Genomic DNA, 6637 nt, shown 5'->3' on the forward strand with positions numbered 1-6637 from the left:
ATAATAACTTTATTTGTGGAGCACTTTTTAAAGTGCTTCACAGTTTAAATAAAATCCACACATAAGTCGATAAGTACACATGTGAAAACAGAAACACATAAACAGACACATAAGGAACCACATGGTCAGACATTCATTCTAACACACACATATACACACAAGTATTTTCACTATGGCCAAAAATAATGGATATATGAAAGATTAAGGGAAACGTAACCTATGAAAATGAGTTTTCAGTAGTTGTCTAAAGCAAATAACAGAATCAGCTGACCTGGAAATACATGATCATTTCTGGCTTTAAACATCAGAGTGAGGGACAGTCAGGGGAACCTGGCTGGATGACTGGAGAGGTCAGCTGTAGTAATAAGGTTTTAGAAGCTCAGCTACATAAGCAAAGGACTGGAATAGGTGCAGGAATAGGTGTCATATGTGACCACCGGCTAGTTGTTTTTTTAGCAGCCTTGCTACTGCAATCTGCACAAATCTGGAGTGAGCTATAGAGGTCTCTGAGATTTCTGAGGTGAAATTTAAAAAAAAGTTGTTAGCCCGCCAGTTAGTGGAGGTGGACAGTTTGAGTTTCATATTACTCGCATAATCCACGCCCGTGCCCCTTTCCTTACCTAAAAATATAGCACCAGTTGAGTGTGGAGTAAGTGCATATGAGAGCATGAGGGTGGGAATGGATGTTTGTGTCTGTGTGTGCCTGTATGTCTGTGTCTATATGTCAGGTTGGGTATCAGACGCCACCTCTCTGGGGACATCTCAGGCCCTCCAAGGTTTGGAGGCCTATCTCCACCCACCACCACTTCCCCTGCCAGTGGCGGACTCCCTCAGGTGTCGGTGCGTTGGTGGTTCTTTGTGTCTGGGGGTGGGCGTCCGGGTACACACCGGCTCACTCCTTGGCGGCCGCTTATCGGGGCCTGGAGCCTGGGGCTCGCTCGGGCCACTTCGGAGGTGGGGTGCCCCCGGCCTCTCGGCCTGGGGCTCGGTCACTCAGGCACAGCTGGCTGCCGGCGGAGCTCACGGGCGCGTCACTGCAACTCCCCCTGGCTTCTGCTCCGCGGCTGCTGAGTGAGCCCTCATCTGGGACTCTCCTCAGCTCTTACTGGGACAGTGGCGCGGCTGCCCCTCTGTTGGTCTTCCTTGGTCTCTTGTGTTCTGGGGGCCTCTGGATGTCTGGAGTTTTGATCTCCTCCATACCTGCTTCATACCCTGGAGGACGGGGCTGTGGCCCCCACACTCCCTAGCAGATCGTTACATGGAGAAACCTTTGGAATGCAAGCATGCTGATCCACACAGGTATGCACACAGGTGTACACACGGGTATTCACAGACGCGGACTACAGCTTTCTTGGCTGCTGCCTCAAAGCACATTGTGCGCTGTCTATCTTGCGTGCTGCACAATATCGTTTATTATTTAGTATCTACTGATATCTACTGCTAGCTAGTTTATTGTGATGGTGCTGTTTTTTTTATTATGTTGCTCTTTGTTGTTTGCTTTCTCTTCTGTTTTTTTTCTCCATACAGGTGACCCAGGTGTTTTTTTTTTTGTTTTTTTTTTCTTTCTTCCCCCCCTTCTCACCGTCTCTTCTCCCCTTTGGTTTTCTTTCTCTCCCTCTCTTTCTTTCATTCTTTCTCCCTGTCCTATCCCCCAGTCATGTCTGTCCCGTTTGTAGCAACTGAAAATAAAATAAATTCATAATTATAATAAAGGTCAATCAAATGGACCAATATGGCAAGGCCATGATGATCCACTTGGTAAAATAAATCCGCTTGGCATCTTTCTTGGCCTTAAGACAACAATTCTGATGGCTAAAGATCCAAACGGGACACAAAAAAAAAAAAAAAAAAAAAAAAAAAAATAAACATAACACTTTGATTAGTCTTCCAGCCCCTGACATTTTGTGACATCTATACCAAATACAGCCTGTTTGGTTATTTTAATTAGCCTTATTTGATTGCAGACAGGCAACAAAATGGGAAATCCAAGACTAGTAAAGTAGCAAAGCAGAAATATTGACCATGCAATGACCAACAGGCAGTAATTGTAACAGCTTCCATTGTACCGTACTGTGCAAAATTCTTGAGCATGTGTGTGTCGAAGTAGAGGCTAATGGTATTTAATTTGAGCTGATGTAATGAGGTGTAGAAGCGTAAGCCGCATCCCACAGAAAAGTAAAAATAACCTTGCTGTCAGAGTGTGTGCTCTTTTCGGAAAGTCCGACTAATCCTGGGGATAAAGCTGGTGACGTAGACTGGTCAATCTTACGCACACAGAGCATGACAGAAGAGCATAAAGAAGCCTGATAATTATAACGTTATCGGTAAAACTTACAGACAACATCACGGATAACTTAAGAATTAGAAAAGAGTTGCAGCTGCTTCTCAAACAGAGATTTTCATGTAATTTTCAGTTGCCATGACTAATGTTGTACGGTGTGTATTTTAAGGGCGTATGCTGCTTTCTGAGTATTATGTGCACTGTGTAAATTTGCACTCTCGTACTTTGTATGAGAGCTTATCATAACCACAAAAGTTGACCATCAAAACCCTAATGGAACAGTGGTGACAGCCGTGTGCAGGTGCTGCAGGATGGCTGCACCGTCACTGCCAGAAAACTGTAATGTTGCCTGGAAATGTAAAGACACACTGCTTTGCACTGACACAATACTGTGGAATGTGAGTGTTTAGAGAGCGTGAAACATGGACGCCAAACACGAAGTACAACATTTGAACAGCTATCATTCTGAAAGTAATGCGTATGTTGACATTTGCTGATTTAAAGTAGAACCTTATCGTCACTAAACACACTCTCAAACATCATTCAACAAAGAACCTGCATGAAACGCAGCTCTCTTAACCTTCAATTGCCCGTAGATTTAGATGTGCACTTGTGATTTTTCATTTATCACAAGAAAAATATTTGGTGCATTGGTGTAGTAAAGATAAGGAGACCTGGGCTGGACGATAACATTTTTTACATTACCTGGGGGGCTCTTCAACTGGTGGGGGAGATTGTCACATCTTGCAGGAGCTTTCCTCTCTTCAGGAACTCTCTCTGCAGGAGGGGGAGATACAGGAGAGGTGGAGGAAGATCTCAGCCTGGGTGTCTATTGTCTTATGTAGTCTGGAAGATGAGTGGATGGTGGGGTGGGTGCAGTTTTCTCTGTGGTGGGGTTGGGTGGACTGTCCCGGGCTCTGTGGGGCCGGGGGGCGCTGCTGCACTGGGCCCCGGTCTGGATGGGCCTGGGCCCCCTTTCCCTGGCGGGTCGCGGAGTATGGGGGTGCCTACTGGGGTCAGCGGGGGAGCTGGCCCCAGGGAGGGGTCACTTGCCCCTCCCTTCCTTCCCTCCCCATCTCCAGCTGCCTCCCTCTTCCCGCTCCACCACAACCACCCACACATGCAGGGCCTTGGAGTAGGGGTATGTCACCAGGGTGCAGAGGAGGCTACCCCCCCCCTCTGTCCCCTTCTGGCTGCCTCTGCCTCAATTTTATCCCACAACTTAGACATTCACATTACTCACACTCTCATTACACATACATATAGGATCTTGGGGGTGGGCACGATACACGGATCCAAAGTACCATCAGGGTGTACACCTCACCCCTGGCGTCGTTGCCCACCTCTCAATTTTAAATACACGTAGACATTGAGGGCTAGCAGGAGGGACATGCGCTTACCTGCTGCTCTCTGGCAGGTAGCTCCATGCCCTCCTGGGTTTTAAATGCACCTTAGAACACACATGCATCAACATTACAATGAGCGGGTGGAGGGAGGTTTGGAGTCTTCTCTCACCCCCATTCTCTGCGACCTGCTGGAGCGGGGGGGCTAGGAGGAGGAGTTGGCCGTCCGACTGCGGTCTGGAGTGTGGGGCCTTCCTGCTGCTGCGGAGTCGGGGCGGTCTGCCTCCCCCCACCGCAGGGAAAAGGGTAACACCACCTGGGTCTGGGTGCAGTTCCCCCCTCCAGGGGCGGGGGACCTAGACCCGGTTCGTAGAGTACGCTTGGGGAGTGTGATCGTGTGTACAGCGTCTCTTTATGTCTGTCTCCACGTTGGTTGAGTGTGGAGTAAGTGCATATGAGAGCATGAGGGTGGGAATGGATGTTTGTATCTGTGTGTGCCTGTATGTCTGTGTCTATATGTCAGGTTGGGTATCAGACGCCACCTCTCTGGGGACATCTCAGGCCCTCCAAGGTTTGGAGGCCTATCTCCCCCACCACCACTTCCCCTGCCAGTGGCGGACTCCCTCAGACATCGGTGCGTTGGTGGTTCTTTGTGTCTGGGGATGGGCGTCCAGGTACACACCGGCTCACTCCTTGGCGGCCGCTTATCGGGGCCTCTCGGCCTGGGGCTCGGTCACTCAGGCACAGCTGGCTGCCGGCGGAGCTCACGGGCGCGTCACTGCAACTCCCCCTGGCTTCTGCTCCGCGGCTGCTGAGTGAGCCCTCATCTGGGACTCTCCTCAGCTCTTCTGGGACAGTGGCGCGGCTGCCCCTCTGTTGGTCTTCCTTGGTCTCTTGTGTTCTGGGGGCCTCTGGATGTCTGGAGTTTTGATCTCCTCCATACCTGCTTCATACCCTGGAGGACGGGGCTGTGGCCCCCCCACACCCTCTAGCAGATCATTACATCCTACCTCAAAGCACACTGTGTTCTGTGATCTTAGTGCTGCACAATAATGTTTAATATTTAGTATTTACTGTCATATTCCCATATATCATTGTGATGTTGTTTATTCTATTACTCTTGTTCTCTTCTGCTTGTTTTCTTTTTTCTTTCTCGACAGGTGATCCAGGTGATCGATATATGCATTTTTTTCCTCTGCATATTCTGTTGGTTTTTGTTTTTTGCCCTTCTCCCCCGTCCCTCTTCTCAGCTGTTTCTCTTTCCCTCTTTCTTTCTCCCCTTTCTTTCCCCCAGTCAAGTCTGTCCCGTATTCAGCAAGTGAAAATAAAATAAACAATAAAAGGTGAATCAAATGGACCATTATGGCAAGGCTGGGATGGTAAATTTGGTAAAGTAAATCCGTTGGGCATCTTTCTTTGCCTTTAGACAATAATTCTGATGGCAAAAGAGCCAAACGGGACAGGCAAAAAAACAAACAAAAAAACAAAACAAACATTTTTTACATTACATCTTTTGTTACATTGTAAAGTTCTGCAACGACCAGTAGTTAGCATCTAGAGTAGGAAGGTTTGCTCTTGCACCTGCCTCAAAGCAGACACTTAGGAATGGTCCTTTTCCTACTCTTTAAGTCACACACTCACGTTAATGCTTTAAAACCGGGCTTCTTGTCCAAACTGATGTTGAAAATTGAAGGAGAATTTCTTGTTAACTCCTTCTTTTGCACGAAAAATAATTACAAATTATAGCAAACCACATGACAACAATTCCTGCAATACACAGTGGTGTGAAAAAGTGTGTCCCTCTCTTCCCAATTTCCTGTTTTTTCTCTGTTTGTCACACTTATGTACATGGCCCTGTGTGAAACAGTGATTTTCTCTTAAACCGAATAAGCCATCTTTGCAGAGTTGCTGCAATTCAGCCTTGTGGGAGAGTTTTCGAGCACACACCGCCTTTTTAAGATCATGCCACAGCATGTCAATCGGATTCAGTGGCCCAATCACATTAGTTTTAGATTTGTTTTTTGAACACTGTCACGGGTTTCCAGGGCAAGCCGTGTGTGAATGATTTAGGACCCAGGAAGCACAGAGGTAAAAAAACAAACAAACAAAACAAAACAGGAGTATCTGAAGGTCCCAAAACAAAACACAAGTCTAAAATAAAAAAACAAAACACTGGAGCCCAAGAAAAACCAGTTCAAAGAGCCGACCAGGAGATCAGCACAGATGTCCAAAACAGACAGCTCAGGGGGCCGGCCCGGAGGCCGACAGCACAGGAGTCTGAACAGTTCAGGGGGCCGGCCGTGCAGAGGGCAGCGGCGGCGACGCAGGCAAAGGAGACAACGGAGCTGGTCCGGAGGCCAATCGTGCAGAAGGCAACGGCGGCGACTCAGGCGAAGGGGGTCTGGAGGCCGGCCGCGCGGAAGGCAGCGGCGGCGATGACAGCACTGGTCCGGGGGGCGACCGCGCGGAAGGCAAGGGTGGCGACTCAGGTGAAGGGGGTCTGGAGGCCGCCCACGATGATGATGACGCCCGACCAGTAGCCTGGAAAGTGTGGACGAGGAAGTGGCAAGTTAACCGCAGAACCAGACGAGGCTGGACCAGGCGACGCTGAAGGCGAAGACACGGAAGCTGGACCAGGCGACACTGGAGCCGAAGACACAGAGGCTGGACCAGGCGAGGCAGAAGACTCTGATGAAGCCGGACCAGGCGAGGATGAAGACTCGGATGAAGCCAGACCAGGCGAGGATGAAGACTCGGATGAAGCCGGACCAGACGAGGCTGAAGACTCGGATGAAGCCGAACCAGACGAGGCTGAAGGCGCGGAGGCTGGACCAGACGACGCTGAAGACGCGGAGGCTGGACCAGACGAGGCTGAAGACGCGGAGGCTGGACCAGACGAGGCTGAAGACGTGGAGGCTGGACCAGACGAGCATGATGAAGCACAGAGCGAGCGAACGCCAAGTGACAGCGCCACCAAGGATGATGAAGCTGCAGCAGGCGAGGATGATGATGA

Source organism: Haplochromis burtoni, unplaced genomic scaffold (assembly GCF_018398535.1).
Source record: "Haplochromis burtoni strain Fernald_Lab_line unplaced genomic scaffold, NCSU_Asbu1 Contig_614, whole genome shotgun sequence".
Classification (NCBI taxonomy): Eukaryota; Metazoa; Chordata; class Actinopteri; order Cichliformes; family Cichlidae; genus Haplochromis; species Haplochromis burtoni.